Source organism: Ctenopharyngodon idella, chromosome 11 (genome assembly GCF_019924925.1).
Source record: "Ctenopharyngodon idella isolate HZGC_01 chromosome 11, HZGC01, whole genome shotgun sequence".
NCBI lineage: Eukaryota > Metazoa > Chordata > Actinopteri > Cypriniformes > Xenocyprididae > Ctenopharyngodon > Ctenopharyngodon idella.
The window spans coordinates 25813180-25833537 of record NC_067230.1 but is presented as its reverse complement, the minus strand read 5'-3'; the positions used below and the strand labels follow the sequence as shown (position 1 = coordinate 25833537).

Here is a 20358-nt window from a genome sequence, read left to right as displayed (position 1 = left end):
AACGAATCTCTTAGTTACATCAAGTTTTTACTGTTAGTTATGATGAAAGCATTTGTTAGTGTGCAGAAATTGAGTTGCAATGACGAGATCACTGCTTTCATGCGCTCAACAACATGTCTGTGATTGGCTACAATGTTCATCACTGCAACCTTTCATGCCACAATCTAAATATAATGCCATAGATTAAGCATAATGCTATAATCAACACTTTTCACGATTAGTAAACCTTGAGAACTGTAATAGTAAAAACGTGCTAAAAGTTTTCAAGAGAGTAATACTTAGCTATAAGATATTAGCCAATCACAGCAGTGGGTGTTTACACTGAAGTCTCTCAGCAGACACGCCCCTTAAAACAGAGCGTTCAAATAAGAGGGCTAAAAGCGTAGGAAAAATGCCTTTTATTTCTAAATTATGACAATTTTTGATCTAAAAAAGCAAACTAACATTATAAGTGCACCCCAGGAAACATTATAAAACAATAAAACAACGCAGTTCATGACCCCTTTAATGTTTTTGAAAGAAGTCTCTTTTGCTCACCAAGGTTGCATTTATTTGGTCTAAATATTGTAAAAGCAATAATATTTGAATAGTAGCCTTGTCTACTGTAGGTCTACAGGATTTTATCACCACTATCACAAATTGTTTGATTTAAAAAACGTAAGTTGTCGGTGCCGATAGTCTCGTGGGCAGTGCCGACATATAGCGTTGTTCCTGGCTCGCTGACCTTTCCCGATCCCGTCCCCCTCTCTCTCTCCCACCTCGCTTCCTGTCCACTCTATACTATCCTATCATAATAAAGGCAAAAATCACCAAAAATAAATCTTAGGGGAAAAAAAGTAAGTTGTGCACCTAAGGTTTAATACTAATAACACATAAAAGCAGTACATCTGTCCTGGGGACATTAGGACAGTGTTTAATGCGAGCACAGCATGATTTTCAAGGGTGGAACAATTTTACCCAAGCTTACCTAAGCTTACCCAAGCAACGTGAGCATAATCATCTCTCTGTCTCCAAAAACCAAAGAATCTTATTAACAAAAGTAAAATGAAAGACAAAATGAGATGAGGTAAGACAGAAAGAAAGAAAAATTTAAAAAAAAAAAAAAAAAAAGCAAGATGCAGATACAGACAGAGAAATCTGGCACCCCCACAAAACCAGTGAGACACAGCTGATGCAACTCCACAGTATCAGTGACGTGGGCAAAGCTGCATCGGGACGTCACTCGGTCCAGGGGTTTACACACAGCACTGGAATGTTTGCCCTCAGCTTTCGGATGTGCGTGAGCTTTGTACGTGGTTTGGTGTCCTGCTCTTTTAAATGATCCCTGCTGTCTGATTACTTACAGACATACCAGCTGCATGTACCAGGCACACACTCACACACCTCTGCTATTCACTTCATTAAACCTGCGCTGTAATATTCAGGCTAATTGCTCAGTCAAAACCCCCAGGTCTTTAATTAACTGATGGAGGATTTGGAACTGCTGTGAACAACCCTCTATCCACCATCTGGATTATAATCTCAGATTAACTGTATTCTGTCAAATTCACCATATTCCAAGAAAAATGATTCAGGTTATTAATAAAACAACATTATGGGAGATTTGTTTTAGCTTTATGTACTGGAGAAGATGAAAGGGCTCTTTCCTTCCAGAACGCCATTGAGAACAAAAAGTACATAATTCTCCAGAACAAGCATATTTCATATAAAAACACATTAAAATATATAAAAATATATAAAATATATATATATGAAATTGGGATTTCACGTGATTACAGTAAACAAGGCTTCATTACGTCATAAGTATTTCGAAATTTCAATGGTTCACGTGACTTTGGCAGTTTGATACACACTCCGAACCACTGATTCAAAACAAAAGATTCGTAAAGCTTCGAAGCTTCATGAAGCAGTGTTTTGAAATCACCCATCACTAGATATTGTTGAATGAAGTTATTTTGTTTTTTTTGGTGCACAAAAAGTATTTTCGTCGCTTCATAACATTAAGGTTGAACCACTGTAGTCACATGAACAGCTTTAGTAGCTTTCTGGGCGTTTGAAAGTATAAATTAACTTGCTGTCAATGGAGGCCTCACTGAGCCATCGGATTTTATCAAAAACATCTTAATTTGTGTTCCGAAGATGAACGAAGATTTTACGGGTGTGGAATGACATGAAGGTGAGTAATTAATGACAGAATTTTCATTTTTGTGTGAACTAACCCTTTAATTCACTTTCGTTCTATTGAAGCAGCAAACATGCTGCCTACTTCCACTGAAGAAAAAGTTATACAGGTTTGGAACAACATGAGAGTAAGTAAATGATGACAGAATTTTCATTTCGAGTGAATTATTCCTTTAAAATCTGGTTGGTATAATCACAATTTCCCTCCACAAGAGAAATGTTGGAGATTAAACTAAGAGATTGACAATGACAGTTCTCTCCCATTTTAGATGAGCAGCTAATACAGCAATGTTTTAAGTGAGTCATACGCCACAAACACAATCCAACACTTATTCACACAAGTGCAGAATCTGTTGGATTTTTCAAAGCCGTCACACATGGGCTAAACTGGATTAAAACTGGATCACATGCCCACCTGACTGCAGGATAAACATCCAGATTCTCCATTCGCTGTCAAAAATAGCACAGAACATTCACAATCAGTCATGTGACCAGCATAGATGTATAGCGCTAGCATCACACCATGCATCCTGTGATGTGAAGAGCAGACGTTCTGTCAAGGTTGCTGTTGAAGTGTGTGGATAACAGTCAACTGTGCAAGGAATGGATACATAAACAAGACATAAACAAACGTGTCAAGGCTTCAAATATATTTTCTGACTGCCATGATAAAATCTCCTCGTTTTCCAATGCAAAATTCTGCTGACGGTTTAAGTAACTGCTGTCTAACATAAGTAAAGGTTAGTTAAGAAGTGTAAACACTCTTCAGAATCATGTCATTAACCTTACTGTAAGGAAACATATTGTTGCATAGATTGTACAGAATAGTTGAACTTCTGTCCTGCTTAACGACATCTCAAGGTGGTGGAAGCTGGTGGGCAGTAAGTATAGTGTACTGAAAATCTCGAGTCCCCTGGAAACCGTGCATGGATGTCTATATCAGGTGTTTAATAGTGCTTCTGAGTACTGCAGTTTAAAATATAAAATGAGGAAATTGGAGTCAAAAACTGGGAATGTGGACTATAAAAATATAGTATATAGTATATAATATAGTAAAAATATACATGCTGAAAGAGGTTTTAAGCTGGATGCACACTGTACGATTTATAATAGTCCATTACAACTGTTGCTTGTCAGACTGTACGAACATGATCACCGGTGTAAGCCATGTCACGCTGTAGGATCTCAGTTGTCATTAATGTGAGACTGTACGGCAGTCAAGATGTGTTAAAAACAGAAGCATACAAGAAGACTCGTCCAGAGTTTTACATCATCGATCCGTGACACATTCAGTGACTGTGAGCTGCGTTTACATGAGGGATTGAAATGGTGGCTAGAAAACAAAAACAATCTCTAGGGTTAATTTTGATCATGGCTTGTTTTGAAAAGAAAAATGGAAAAAAAATGACGTTTTTGGTTTTTGATTTGACAGTTGTGGTGGGAGAAGTCACACTCCAGGACTGTGCATCAAATCTTCTGACACTGCCAGAATTTCATCTGAGGTAAAATGTGATCACAACGGTCATTAATTGGCTGTCGGTGAACATGTCAAACTAATGATAAAAGACTTCAGATTTTGGCCTAGGATATGAGGAATCGTTAGGATTCTCAACATTTGTCTCAGAGGGCCAAGTCGTGGCCAAAATCGGACAATGTGAACCCGGCTTACATTAAGTATTGTAAGGAGTATAACCAAGTGTGAACATCCAATTTTTTCTAGTCTTTCCCAAATCGTTCAACACTAAAAGGATGGTTCACACTCAAAAAAAGTAATTTTTCATTTTTTTAAAGCACTTCCCAACAAAATCAGCCCAATCATTCAAGAATGATTTATTCTTTCAAATATATGAAAATATTTTTTTCATATCGCAATATATATCGCAGAAAAATCAAAAGTCAGTTTTTCTCGGGGCCAGCCCTCACAAAGAATCTACAAGTGTATGACAATCTGATACTGGATGTCTAATGAAATGAAAAACTGCATCACAAATCAAAAACATCAAAGTGAAAACAACAGAGTGAACATGGTCCTGTTGCTCTAGTGTCCTTTGCCATCACTTTTTCATCACTCTAATGAGGATCACAATCTAGTGCTTGTCTTCATCTGTACTGAACTTCCCTCTTCTTTTTCCCTCCATCCAGAGAGGATTTGTGATTAATGAGATCTGTGTTACAGAGATTAATTCCAAACACACCAATTCAGACATCAACTGTCAACCCTTCATCTTTCTCCTAAATTACATGAAAATGCACACAACTGTTACTTGTCAGACGTCTATTATTCTCACCAAAGCTGCATTTATTTGATCAAAAATAAAGTGAAAACAGTAATACTGTGAAATATTATTACAAATATATTAATATATTAATATTATAATTTCACTTCTTTAACTTTAGTTAGTGTGTAATGTTGCTGTTTGTGCATAAACAACATCTGCAAAGTTACGACGCTCAAAGTTCAAAGGGAGATATTTTCTTTTACAGAAATCGCTTTTTAAGGACAACAAATGGCTGGTAGGGACTACAACGAGCTTCTTCGGAGGTTGGTGACATCACAAACCCCAACATTTACATAAACCCTGCCCCCGAGAACACGCAACAAAGGGGGTGAGGCCATGTTGGGCTGCTTTAGAGAAGAGGAAGAGTTGTTGTAGTAGAGTGTTGTTACCAAGCCATCATTTTACACCGGACTGAGGGTCAATTCAACACTGGATTTGCACAAAAGATTAACATGACGGCACATGTTAGTTGACGAGTTGAACAGCAACTACATAAATTTATCCACTAACCGTTCAGAAATGTCCAGTTGCATTCTGAAAGTTCTATCTTCTTCCTGAGTCTCTCCATCAGTGTCCGACTCCGGTTTGAACAATGTAAGGATGAACACCATTACTGACAATCGTCATTTTGGCTGCGTGAGATTCTCCAGTTTTGTTGTTGTTGAGCAACCGAAGCGTGAGCTGTTAAAACTCCGCCCTCTTCTGGAAAGGGGGCTGGGTGCAGCAGCTCATTTGTATTTAAAGGGACACACACAAAAACAGTGTGTTTTTGCTCACACCCAAATTTGACAAGCTATAATAAATCAAATAAATCAAATGATCTGTGGGGTATTTTGAGTTGAAACGTCACAGACACATTCTGGGGACACCAGAGACTTAAATTACATCTTGTAAAAGGGGCATTATAGGTCCCCTTTAAAATGTAATTTATTCCTGTGATGTCAAAGCTGAATTTTCAGCATCATTACTCCAGTCTTCAGTGTCACATGATCCTTCAGAAATCATTCTGATATGCTGATTTGGTGATCAAAAAACATTTGTTCTTATTATCTTGATATTTTTATGGAAACATTTTTGCTCAATGTTTGATGAATAGAAATTTCAAAAGAACAACATTTTTAAATAGAAATAAAAAACAGTTCTAAATCCAAACTTTTGAAAGGTAGTGTAAAATAAAATTTAAAAAAAAAACAACATGGGCCGTACTATTGTTAAATAATACATGTAGAATAACAAATAATGCAGGCAGGTGCATCTCATATGGGAGGGGACGAACGTCACATGGAGGTCCGTCACATGTTTCGAGTGCAGCTTCCTAAGAGGGAGATTTAGCGAATCTCATTCATCCAGGCAAATTCTCTCACTCTCATCGCAAAAAGAGGCTTCAGGCTTAGAATGAAGCTGTCAGATCCTGATAAACAGTTTTTTTTTTTCTTCATCTGTTACAGTGGAGGTTTTGGAGACGTCACAGGCATCAGGCACTGCCCATCATATATGATGAGCTTTGCCTGGCCTCTTTTTCCTCCCCTACTCTCCTTCACTCCCTCTTCCCACCCCCAACGCATTCTGTGTCTCTTTCCCCGGAGGCAACGTGGAGAGTGAGTCATTGCAAATGTGATTTATTTATAGGCCTGTGCTCTACATCCTGTCGGGGCTGCTCAGGTTCCCACACTGAGATCGCCACAGGTAGTGGAGTTAACATCACACATGCACAAAGCAAGCACAGGTAAAACACAGACCACTTACAAATAGTAGACCTAAAATGGCTTGACTCACATTGAATACAGCGGACACATGCATGAGGCCATGAGGAGAGCCAGGGAAACAAGTTTAACAAATGTAGTAAATCATCTGTTTAAATGATGTGATATATGTTCCATTACAGTGATTATGATCATTTATTTACATTACCACTAAACCACAGCACATCTGTGCCTGGGAAAAGACAGAAATGAAAGGTCAAATCTCTATTTAAAATTCAGTCAATCAATTTCAAATTATTTTAAAGGGAGAGTTCATCCAAAAATGAAAAAAAAAAAATTATCCCATGATTTACTCACCCTCAAGCCATCCTAGGTGTATGTGACTATCTTCTTTCAGATCAACACAATCAGAGATATATTTAAAAATATCCTGGCTCTTCCCAGCTTTATAATGGTACTGAACAGGGGTGTGATTTTGAAGCCCAAAATAAATGCGCCCATCCATTATAAATATAATTCATACGGCTTCAGGGGGTTAATAAAGGCTTCTGAAGCAAAGCGATTGGTTTTTGTAAGAAAAATATCCATATTTAAAAAAATTACATTTTCCGCCATTTTGAATCTTGTCCAAAACCTACTTTTGTGAACTAGTCCTAGGTTTTTCGCCCGATCAGAACCAAACCAGTGCAGAAATGTTCTCTGGAGTCTGAATATCAAAAGTTATCAAAAAAAAAGTTGAAATTTTGATTCACAGTCGCTAAGGGGCGCCAAAACGTTCGAATCGGGCGGAGCTACTTTTACTAAAATGGCTATAACTCAAGAACGAAATGAGATATTTGCACCAAACTCGGTACACATATGTACGGGGTCAATCTTTGGTCACGATAAAAAAATTGTGTCGACTGGACACTAGTTGGCGCAATAACTTGAAAAAAATACGAAAACAGCTGTAACTATGCAACCGTTAGTCCGATCGACTTGAAATTTGGCATGCACTGTCTTGGTCTAAGGGGGCATGATAGTCTATGAGGACATTGGCGTATCTCAAAAAACATGGCCGCCATCTGCAAATGAAATTTGAGCACCTATTAGACAAGGTTAATGGAGGCCGATTGGAACGAAACTCAGTGGGCATGTTCGACTCATGGTCCTAGAGGTCTGTAAGAATTTTGACTAGTTGGCGCTAACGAGTTTTTACGCCTCAGTAATCATGTGGTGTTTCACAGATCCACACAATATGCATATCATTTGATAGATCTCCTCATGCTGAACAACTTTGCTGTCAATCAAATCGTTCATTAATTATTCGCAAATATGTGAAAAACCTACTTTTGCAAACTAGTCCTAGGTTTTTCACCAAATCGGAACGAAACCAGTGCAGGACAATTCTCTGGACTCTCTAGATCAATAATTATCAAAAAAAAAAAATTGAACTTTACCCTTTGGGTCGCTATAACTGGGTCATTTAGAAAATGGGCGTGACTAAATATACCCAAAAGCCTATAAAGCCTAAATGTAAACTCAGAACTTCACGAAAATTGGTGAGCACATGCAGCATATGACTCTAACGAAGCACACCAATTTTGGTGTAGATCAGACCATAGGTGGCGCTATAACTGTCAAAAACCTTTAAAAAACATATGTTTTTAATGGTTTTGGATGAAAGTGTGTATAACTTTAGGTGTGGTCGACTTATTTTCACTTGAGTCATGTGCTTAGACTCCTGAAACCTTGCCGAGTCCAACGATACCAGACTTGCCAGGTTTCGGCTTATGGTTTGTGCAACGATGTGATTTAGTGCTTAGAAAACTTTTGCGAATATCTTTGAAACCATTAGTCCGATCGGGACGAAACCACCGTAGAAAACACGGAACCTAAGTTGGTTTACTAAGAGTTGATGCCCAAATGTCAAAATTTTGATAGGAAGTGGCAAAAAAATCCATTCAAAGTCTCTCACGGGTAATTTTTTATGCTCTCATATATATAAGTGTCTATAACTTCAAAACAAAATGAGATATTTTCACCAAAATTAACACGCATATGTATGGGCACACTCTGAGGACACCCAAAAAAAGTGGTGGAGATCGGGCAATAGGTGGCGCTATAACTGTCAAAAAACCTTTGAAAACCATGTTTTTCCTTACTAAATCGCCTGTAATGGCTGTAAATGGTCTTTTCCATAATAAAATATAAATATAATACCTTTTTACGCATGTGCTTAAAGGCCTTAAGGTGCTTGAACCCTGATGATTGCTGCTCGCAGCTATATTTATTTTGATATTTGCTGCATATGAATAAGGTTTAAAATCTGTTGAAAACTTATGAGGTTCAAATTCAGTTGGGATGTTGCCTTTGAATGTGTCATTGTAGACAGTACACAGCAAAGAAGCTCACTAGGTTTTAGAGCAGAGCCAATAACAACAGATGATATTCTAAAATAGATTTAAGTAAAACACTATGAAACAGTCCCACTATGTACTGTAGCTCTTTGTCTTCAGTAGCCAATCATCTCATTTCACACTCTTCTTATCCATTATCTGTTACTGCAGGTGTAAATACTGTAATATTAAAATAAGGAACAATTGTGAGGAATGTTTCAAGTTGCAAGGTTTTTGGATGAAAACTTTGTGTGAATAATAAAGCCTTATCCAGTGAGAAAGGACAGATTAAAAAGTGTGACTAACATGAGAGATCTCATTACTTTACTAAGCTGTAAATAAATAAATAAATGACAGAAAAAGGAGGGAAAGAAAAAGTGATGAGCTGGCAAGCTGTCACATTAATCCAGATTGTATAAGACGATGGCATGAAGACAGAGAGCATGTAAGTCCGTAAGAAAAACACAAACACATTGATTAGATACTACTGCACTCAAGTTGATAAATCACTGACAAAAAAAAAAAAAAAACAGTTTGAAAAGAAATTAAAATTCATTCACACATTGCATTATGGGTAGCTGACCCTAACATGATAAGATCTGGATAGTGGACAAAGTGGCCCCAAAAAGAATGTTGACACTCACAAAAATATGAATTTTATATATATATATATATATATATATATATATATATATATATATATATATATATTCAGTTAAGGTGATATAATTTTCATTGCATTAAAAATAATATATTAAATAAACAAATAAATAAACAAACCAAGTGGCACTTGTAACCACAGGTACTGTTCATCACATTAACTATGGATATAATCCACAAACATCTCACAACCAAAAATTGGTGGAGTACTTTTTTGTCTTCATTATAACTATTGTTTTATACTTGAAAATCTTTTTGTGAAATGTTTTGCTTCAGAAGCTTGAAAAAAATAAATATGACTAGGTCTGATATTTTGTTATATAATGCAATGTATGACATACATTTTTAAGTCCTAAGATAAAAAGTGTCTAGAAGCATTGAGAGAGTGATAGCATGTAAAAGTACTCACTCTATAAGTCCCATAATTAATATCTAAAACAATCAAGTTCTAGAGTAATTATATCCTGCTCAGTGGAATAATTCTTCAATAAGAATGTGCCTTACTCTACTTGAGTTCACTTGGCTCAGAGGCCGTATTTGTTTTCACTTTCTCCACACAACTGCCATTTCCGGTGTGTAGGGGCATGTCTCTCTGTTAGGAAGTTGTTGTGTGATTCGGAGTGTAGAGGAGAACACTAAGGCAGTGTTGGATCGGTCAGGCGCTCAGCAGATGAGGGAAGCCTCCACATGTTGGCATGTCATCTGCAACAATAGAAGAGCATAACAGTGGCCCAAACAGGGCGTATCATTTCAGGTCGGCCCATCAAAAGCCATTCTGTGCCAGTGTCCACACACCAGCCCCAAACAAAGGGACACCCTCTCCTGTCTTCCCTGATGTTCTTCTCCTGAGTCATGTGGTGAAAGCAGAACGTCGTGAGGGGATGTCACCGTGACCAAACGGCAAATCTATATACTGTTGACACCTCTGATGAACCCGAGCGACCAATCATAAGCCAAAGTTCAGCTGACAACGTCAAGAGACCCCCAATCACTTTCAAGGTCTTAAGACAAAGGATACTAGCTATTCATTTCCTCTTTAACAATAACACTATTGGTTGAGTAGAGAGAGACAATGTTTCATTGACTTGGAGTGTACTTGGCGAGAATTAACGGCGTTGTAATTGGAGTCACATTCAGTCAAATCCCTTATCAAATCACTGAATTAAAAGCATTAAGTAAATTAAAGCATGCTCATTGTGAGACATGAATACTGGTATATGAAAAGCACTTTATTGAACCATTAGACAAAATATTTTTTTTAAATTAAATTAAAAAAAAAAAAAAAAAAAAAAAAAAAAAGATACACATCAGGGTTGTATGGCTTACTATGATGTAGAGAATATGGAGCTCATATCTGAGGAGGAAAAAACTCCTAAATTGAAGGGCCAAACTGAGCAACAATATGCAATTTTGTTTAGTTTCTAATATTTATATTGCTAAAAAGTTAAATAAAATTTTGATAGCGTGTAATGTTAATTAATGAGATCTTTAATATAGTATAGCAGACTACTTACTGTGCATTTAAATATCAGTTGTCCCTCTATATCTCCCAATAATAGCCTATGTCTTAGTAAGATGATATTTTAATGCTTTTTTGATTAAAGCTTTTTATTGTGGGAGCAAAACATATAATATGCAATGCAATGATGATTGAGAGATGTACAAATAAATGTTTCTCAAAAGCCTGATGTATCATACTTGATACTCACATTTTAACATGATTTTTCTTTTAAAAAATTATGTAAGATAATCAAGTAAACCTATGTTCCTTCAGTCCAGTAAGTGTTAATCTTGAAATATTATGAACAAAATAAAAGTTATTCTCACATTTACTTTATAAAAATCAGTAAAAATTTCCCAGCAAAAAGACATGTGTACAAAACCTGAAGGGGGATGTGTTTAAAATGATCGAAAATGAGGCCTTGCTAAAATAATATAAACTATCAATCAGACATCAGAAGAAATGTAGTAGATTGTGTACAACAAGTTTTTCAGCAGAGTTTTGAACATGTTGATCATTTAGAGACCTTAGAAATTAATGTGTAATTAAATGCTGCGAAATCTGACAGAAACAGTGTATTATGCAACATTTCTGACATCACGCTGCTGTTCTCTTATCAATCTGTCTGATATTTACAGTACATGACTCTGAACTTGTACTTGTTGGATTTATTACACAATTTTAAGTAATTCATATAGACAGACACGCATATAGTGCGCAAATACTGAATCAGGGTTCCAGACTGCGATCGAATGGAGGCATTTTGCAACGTTTTTTCGTACTGGTGCAACTACATTTTGTTAGAGGTCACACTGGTGTGACCACCACGTTGCCCAACTGATGAGAGCTGCCATTTCTGTTGCACATAATGCATATGAGAAACAACAAACAAAGTATTCTCTGTTATAAACTACAGGTATTAGATCAAACAGAGCTAACGTGGAAACCAGGAGAAATATTGAGCCATGAATGAACAAGTTATATAAGGCTCTCCAGTGAATAACGCTAACTGTAACAGAAATAGTCGAATGTTTTTACATAATTAATTTCAGGGTTCATACAAACTTTTGGGAGTGAAATTCAAGCACTTTTCAATGATTTTTTAAGTGCTTGACACTTATTCCAGCACTTCAAATCTCTAAATATGATCCCATTTTAATGTTATTTTTAATGTGATTATTTGTAAAACTAAAAGTTTAAAAATGAAGGAACACTTTGTGGCAAACACACTTTTATTTAAAAATGTAAAAAATTATGTCAAAATATCCTTGTATAAACACAGTTGGTTTTGTCTTAAGTGAATGTGAAAAGAAATGCATATGTAACAGTATATAGGCTTTATACTGAACGTCACACGAACAAACAGGAAAACAGGTCTCACTGCATCTGCTTGTTGGAGAACATGTTAAAGGCAGTACGAGCTGAGTAAAACAGCTCTATATTTAATGAAACACATAAAAAAAGACCTAATGCCAAAACTATCCATACAGCAGCTAGTTTGAACAAGGTCAGATGATTCAAAGTCAATAGATCAAAAAAGGCATTGGAATAACTGGTAAGCCAGCCAATGGGATGGCTAGACTCCAGAAAAACTGCTGTTGGACAAGGACGACAGTGCTGCTCTGCCAACACTAAAGTGTCAATACTGATCTAAGTAAACTTCAATGGCCAGTTTGCAAGCAATGCTGAAACATAACTGCCAAAGTTGGAGATGACACAAAAAATTTGACAAATTACATGTACAATATGACACAGACAAGAGCTTTGCCAACACAAACACCTCAATCAAACGATATTGCAGCCCTGTTGCAATTAATTGTGTAATGTGACCATTACACAAAATACACCAGAAAAACATCTTAAAGTAAAGGCCAGGGAGTGCACACATTGGGTTATTTTTTTAAATTTTGTTTAAATGTGTGTGTGTGTGTGTGTGTGTGTGTGTGTGTGTGTGTGTGTGTGTGTGTGTGTGTGTGTGTGTGTGTGTGTGCGCATGTTACTTCAGGATAGTGCTGGTCAGTGGTCAAGTATGATAGTGATGTCACCACAAAGTACATTTCTAATTGGTCAAACAGATTGCGTTACAACTCACAACGTGTCACTCCCTGTCTTCCCTACTTAATAATTTACAATCATTAATTTAAAACCTCAGTGACACACATCTTGCTTACTACAAATTTCCATATAAATTCAGTGTGAAACAAAACATATAAATATCCATAAGTGGGGCTTCATACAATAGACATCTTACACTGTAGAGTAATGGAGGTCCTTTCTGTGATTTCAGCCCACTTTAAGCACACAATTGACCCCACTGAGAGCTGTCACATCAACACTCACAATCTGCTTCTGATGTGAAGTACTTTCAATAGAACCAGTGATCATGGACCAGCTGCGCTGTATCTGTGATATATATCGTCCTCTACTATTCTTTGGCTTTATTGTGTTATTCTACCCAGCAATTACAGGAACAGTGCACATGCATTCATTTTAACAGACATAAAGACTGTTAAAGGGTTAGTTCACCCAAAAATGAAATATCAGTCATTAAGTACTCACCCTCATGTCATTCCACACCCATAAGACCTTCGTTCGTCTTCAGAACACAAATAAATGATGAAATCCGAGAGGTTTTTTAATCTCCCATAGAAAGCAATGAAATTACCACATTCAAGGTCCAGAAAAGTAGCAAAGACATCATAAAAATAGTCAACATGACTACAGGGGTTCAACCTTAATTTTATGAAGCGACGAGAATACTTTTTGTGTGCAAAAACAAAACAAAAATAACGACTTCATTCAACAATTTCTTCTCTACCCTGTCAGTTTCCTACACTGTTTACATTATAGACACAGTGCAGCACTTCCGGGTTCTACATCAGAACACCGACTCATTATTGGCAGGGTTGCCAGGTTTTCACAACAAAACTCACCCAAAACTCTGCTAAAAATCATGTGATTTGGGGTCGCTTCAACCAGCGGACATGAAAAACAACCCACGGCAATAGTGTAAAAGTAGCCCAATTCCGCGGGAAAACCATGGACTTGGCAATACTGATTATTGGCCAACGCTGTTCACGTGAGCAGCACGGCACATGCATGTTTTTGTTTTGTTTTGGCACACAAAAAGTATTCTCGTCGCTTCATAACATTCAGTTTAAACCACTGTAGTCACGTGGACTATTTTAACAATGTCTTTATTACTTTTCAGGACCTTGAATGTGTTAATTTTGTTGCTTTCTATGGGAGATAAACAAAAAAAAACCTCTTGGATTTCATCAAAAATATCTTAATTTGTGTTCCGAAGATGAACGAAGGTCTTACGGGTTTGGAACGACATGAGGGTGAGTAATTAATGATAGAAATTTCATTTTTAGGTGAACTTGGCCTAACCCTTTAATCAATATTTTTATGCAAGTTGTGCATTTAAAGCTCTGCAAGTTTAAAATGAATGATAGGACCAAAATTATGTCTATCAATAAATAAAAAATATCAAAAAGAACAAAATCACCTTGAGTCACGAAGCCATGCTTCTTTACGGATTCAAACTCTCTTGCAGCACACTTTTCATGCATATTAAGCAAATAATTAATGTTTGCTTTTCATTTATGAGGAATTAAATACCAGCTGCACTGATATCACAAACAGACTAACATCAGACTAATCTACTAAAGCTAGCAGGGTTCAGATCGGACCACCCGTCCTAGTGCATCACCATCACACCGAAATTGAATTCTGAATCAAATACAAAATTGCCATCCCAAAATGCCTTAGGATAAGAATAAATAACCTTTGTTGAGGCATTTTTCTATTGAACCACGATTTAAACAACTCTAAACTTGATTAGTTTGCCCTAAGGGCATGTCCCAATGACATTTTAGTACATTTCAAAGGGCATAAAATAAGAAAAAGAGTAATATCATTCTATGTGCACATAAGAACCATATTTCATGTATTCACCTGTTATCTTGTTCTGTGAAATGTCACTTTAGATAACCGGGACACAAGAAGAACAAGCCTGAGACATCTAAGAGGAGGTGTGTTCAAAATGACAGGATTAGAGAAATCAATTCTTTTGAAGTCAAGATGTGATTATTATGCTATGTCTAACAGCCCCTGTGTTTGGATAGACTTAAACAGAAAGGAAGAGAAAAAGAGAGAGACAGGGAAATCGTGTTTTCACTCTTCCTCACCTAATCACTGGTTAGAGAACAGCACCTTCTGTGCCTTAATCTACCACCTCAACCACCTGACGTGCTCTACAGAGTGAACTCATGATACTGAATATCTCAGCTTCACCTAGTCACTTCTGCTGGGTCTCATCTGTTACCCAGACGCTCTGGGCTGATGCTACACTAAGGCACAGGTGCACAGGAAAACAAGTAACTCCATTCATATTTCATATTCATTGTGCATTCATACCCCGATGACCCGTTACTGAAGTCCTAACGTAGTAAGTCTTAACATGAAGCCTGCAAAAAAAAACGATGACAGAGGAAGGAGAGTTATAAACACACAACAGGCAACTAGTTCTTAGAAAGGTAATCTTTGTGTCCAAAAAAAATAAATAATTGATTTAATGACTCTTTTATAGCTGGGGGGGAAGTGTCTTTTTATAAAAATGCCAAAAAGTCTGCTTTTTAAAAATCTGTTGTCCTTAACACACAGTGTGTATATATATATATATGTGTGTGTGTGTGTGTGCCTGTGTATCTATACACATAAGAAATAAAGGTTTTTACCAAAAAAAATACTATTACTATCAGCCTTTTAATGAGACTTTTTTTCTTTCTTTCTTTTTTACAACAAGCAGACAGTAACACCACCTTGACATTTCATCATTTGCCATAGGCTGTCTCTCAAACCGTACTGGGCTTCCTACCTAGACAGCATTTTTTGGGTATCGTGGGCGCGTGCAGACTTTTTGAGCTTCCCAGGCGCCTTCCCCTTTAAGTTCACCTGATTATGATTTAGTTTTGACATCTGCACGCGCGCCTAGAATGCCAAAAATGCTGTCTTGGTAGGCACAGCACCAGGATTTGAGACACAGCCATTAACAGACAGGAAAGTTTCTGCTGTTTCTAGGCGACAGAAAGTATTTACACACTGATATTCAAATAATCCACACAATGAATTAATGGACGTATGACAAATTATTATATTTAGAAATGGTGCTCATCGGTCACAGGGGCAATAGTTTTACATCTATCCTGTGAGGAATAGTAATGTCATCGTTAAAAGACTACGACTAACATGTGGGTCACAACGGAAAAAAAATAAGGAAAACGACGACATATGTCGTACCTTTGAGAGATGTATTATATGAACAATATCACAATATTAAAAACGTTCAGTCTTACCGGACAGATTTTCTGTGATGGTAGATAATTGAGAAATGTCCTTCAGATGAAGCTCTCCCCGTAGTTTACCTCAGATAAAACATATAACACCACAAAACTTGAGGATGGGGATGTGAGGACCGTCCGGTATGAATTACTGCCGTTATTCTCATTGACTTGGAGCCCGTGAGTCGGTTTTGACGGGTTTTTAAAGTGGGCTGTAACGACTCTTCAGTTTCCCCGCCTCCGATTGTCTAGACCGAGCCGCGTCCAATCGAATCATTCCATGGAATCTTCGTCACACACTGGACGCAACTCTCCCGTTTTAATCAAAGTAGCTTGTAAGCGCGTGCGCTGAATATTACGGGTCCGTTCCACAGTCTATGGTCCGTTCAGATTGTGGCGCGTCGCGTCGCGTCGCGTCGCTTACATTTGATTGGTCGACTAGGGTATAATGGGGAGGGGAGGGCAGGGAAACGTCAGAATTCAATAATGAACAATCCTCGACCTCTCGCATGCTGTGCTGCTGCTGAAGTGTTGATGGACGCGAGAAAAGAGACAGCGCCGTTTATCATCATCCTAATCTATCTATCTATCTATCTATCTATCTATCTATCTATACACTGCACCTGCTGACTCTTTAAATATAATTTTATTAAATATCATTAAAATGCATACATATTATCTTTATACATTTGCTAGAATGTTCAGAATTTCACTGTATTTTCACTTAGCCTATAAGTGGGATCAACATTATGTTTGGCCTATATAATTTTAATAATTACATATTAACTTTAACACATTGATTCAATTTTTGCTATCTCTAGACAACTGAATATATAATCTGAAGAAAAAAAATCTCTGTAAATGTGTTTGCCACAAAATTCTCCACATTTCATCCTGTAATGAGTTGGATGTGATGTAAAACAGCAAATGGCTCATATATTTTTTGTTGTTGTTGTTTTGTTTATATATCTGGCTCAAATTTTCTACAGCAAGTGCATTCTGTTGATTAGGAAAAACTGTGGTTAATTTGGATTCAGATACAGGTATGGGATCCATTAAGCCTGCAAGCTATTGGAGAGGTAAGCATGTTTGCATGTGTGCATGTTTTAGAGGGACTATAGAAAGGGCGACAGAATGAGTGCCACATATGGCCCGATACATAAAGGAAATATAGACCCAAGTCATATATCCGGCATGTGGCCGCATAGCAAGGATATACAATAACGACAAATCCCCAACAATTTGATGACTTCAAAGACCAGTTTAATATTGAGTGTGGATGTCACACAGCGCCATGGCTATGGGGAGCTAGATCTTAAAGGCAAAGGCATATCCCCAACCACTGTGTCCTGCTGTACTGGTCCAGGTGCGTCAGTACAGCTGCATGCATATCACGCATGTAGCACAGCAGTGAGGATCTCCGGACAGCCTTTGGGGGAAAGTTAATGGGGCCACTGTGTATCTCTGCACAGCCAGAGACCGAAATACTGATATCCTTAACAACCTCACTAACAGGAAGTATGGGAATTCATATTCAGCCTTTTATAAATGTTAGGGGACTTTTAATGTACTTTGAAGTTTACATTTATATGGATATGGTATTTTTTCGTGCATGAATACAATGAATACATTTAATAATTTTGAGGATTATGATTAATATTTGGAATGTATATTTTTGATGACTTATGATAACTATATATATATATATATATATATATATATATACACACACACACACACACACACAGTCAAACCAAAAATTATTCAGACATTTTTTTAATTTTTGATATATTTTTGGGTGCAGGACACTATAGTTCATTTATGTAAGTGAGGATAGGAAAATAAAGTAAACTGTGACATATTATACCCAAAAATTCTTCATACAGTGGACTACCAGTAAAATTGATAAAAAATTTGGAAACAAAAATTATTCAGACACTTTGACCTGACCATGTTTTGCTTAAGTGTTATCTGACATAATTAAGATTTTTTTTTTTTTTTTCTGACACAGTTTAACTCAGATCTTGTCATATTTTATTACCATTTTATTTTAACTTTAGTGAATAAACTGTATTAATGAATGAAATGTTCAAGGTGTCTGAATACATTTTGGTTTGACTATATATATATGACTTAAAGTATACAACTTATTTTAAATCTTCAAGTCATTTTTCATGTAATGTCAATCGAAATAAGTTGTTTACTTCAATCATATAATATATATATTGAAGTATCATGCTAGCTTTAGTATCATATGATTGAAGTACTTCAATATATTACATGAAAAATTATGAAGATTTGAATGAAATGAAGATTTTGTTTTCTCTAAAGACATTGTTTACAGGCTATTATGCTTTTTTCAATAATTCATATTCAGCGAAATATCATATAGCATGCTGCTCTTGCTAAGATACAGCATAAATAGTAAGTATGTAATAGTAATAGTAATAGTAGTATGCAAAAGAAAGGATTCTGTCAGGTTCTTTATATAACTATTTAGGGGTTCTCATAATGGGATCATTTTATGGATTTTTATGGATTTTTTATGGAAATTCGTTTTTTTATTTCAATTACATTTTATGAATTAAACAGGTTATACTTTATAACATACATTATCTGTAGAAAATCAGAAAGTATTGTGCAGTCATTTAAGACATTTCTCTAAATAGAAGCTTTTTGGCATTGAATATTCTTTAGAAATTGAGTCAAGAACCCTAGGGTTCTATATAGAACCCTACTGAACCATTTTTGTGCTAGTATCCTATTATAAATTCAGCCATTGATTGAAGATTCCAAAGGAATTTGATTCATTTTTCTGATCTTCTATCCCAGTACAAATGCCATGTGTAAACTCCTGTTTTTAAAGAAGTTATTTGTTGAAACTTGCAGTATTTTTCCATGAGATTAAAACGATTAAATTTGAATGTTTTAATGTTTTTTCTCTTCGAGAGTGAAAGCACCACTATACTAAATCTCTCTGACTGTAGGCTTTGGCTCCTGCTTTGATTCATGTTTGCAAAAGGCGCAGGCCACTGACAGAGTGAGATAATTAATTTAGACACAAGTAGGCTGCATATCCCACCCACAACATGCATCACTCGTGTAAATTCCGATCCGTTAGACATTTCAGTTAACCAGTGGCGTGACTCTTTTTGTATGATGCAACCATCAACAAGGTAAAAATGTGGGACGCAACGTCATTGCTCTAGCCTGACCCAGCACCCCTAATGAGGAGAACGAGGGAGGAAAAAATTCCAGCACAGATAATTAACTCCATTGAACATGTTGTGCCACTCCTGTTGTTGGACGTAACGATCAAACTCAATCAAGGTCAGTTTTTTTACAGCCCACCCCGAGTTCTGATGGAGGAGGGCCTTTTTACACTGTTCTGGAGAGAGAAACATTTCTCAGAAACCGTTACTATGTATAATACAGATTTTTAATCACATCTCGCAGGAATGATTGCATAACCTCCACTCAGTTTTTTAAACAATGAAATGAAACCGAATGTCTATTTTACTCTGTGATTGTTATTTTAATCAGAAACCATCATATACATCAGGATTATGTGGCCATATGGCCGATGTTACTGTTTGCGGTGTAGGTTATAATATTGCAGAGATTTTCAACTAGACTATTCTTTACAAATACACTTGCCACATGGCATGTTGCACAGAAAATACTAATCATGTCTGACAGGGGCAACTTCGGTATTATGTTAATTGGGACCTCAGGCTCAGGCATTATGATTTAAAATGAAGAAAGACATGAATGCAATGCATATTATACAGCAAATCCAAATTGGCCATGAGTTGGTCATGACATTAAATTTCATTAGCATTTTGTATTTTTATTATCATATTATGTGAATGCAGAAATTAGTCGCTGCATCTTGAACTTAAAAGGGAAGTTCACCCAAAATAATTATAAATAAACTTGAACTGAAACTATTTACTCACCTTTATGTCATTCCAGACCTGCACGACTTAATTTCTTCTACTGAATTCAATATGACATTTTTTGAAGCGCGCTGGGGTCCCATTGACTTTCATTATACAAAAAAATGTATATACACACACACACACACACACACACACACACATACAGTGTTGGGGGGTAACGCATTACAAGTAACTTGAGTTACGTAATCAGATTACTTTTTCAAGTAACTAATAAAGTAACGCATTACTTTTAAATTTTCAACAAAATATCTGAGTTACTTTTTCAAATAAGTAATGCAAGTTACTTTGTTTTCCCATGTATTGACTGACAGCTCTGCTGTTGCCATGTTGAGAGAAATCAAGAGTAAGT

General features: G+C 36.5%; 1 protein-coding gene across 2 annotated transcripts in view; it reads right to left on the bottom strand.

Annotated features, from left to right (window-relative positions):
- Positions 1-16242, bottom strand: part of slc38a3a (solute carrier family 38 member 3a) — a 49331-nt gene extending 33089 nt beyond the window's left edge. The window contains exon 1 of one of the 2 annotated variants that reach the window (XM_051912402.1): positions 16063-16242. The gene's annotated coding sequence lies outside the window, so the exon portion shown is untranslated. The remainder of the gene's footprint in view (positions 1-16062) is intronic. The other variant, XM_051912403.1, reaches the window with a different exon arrangement.
- Between the last annotated feature and the right edge of the window lie 4116 nt (positions 16243-20358).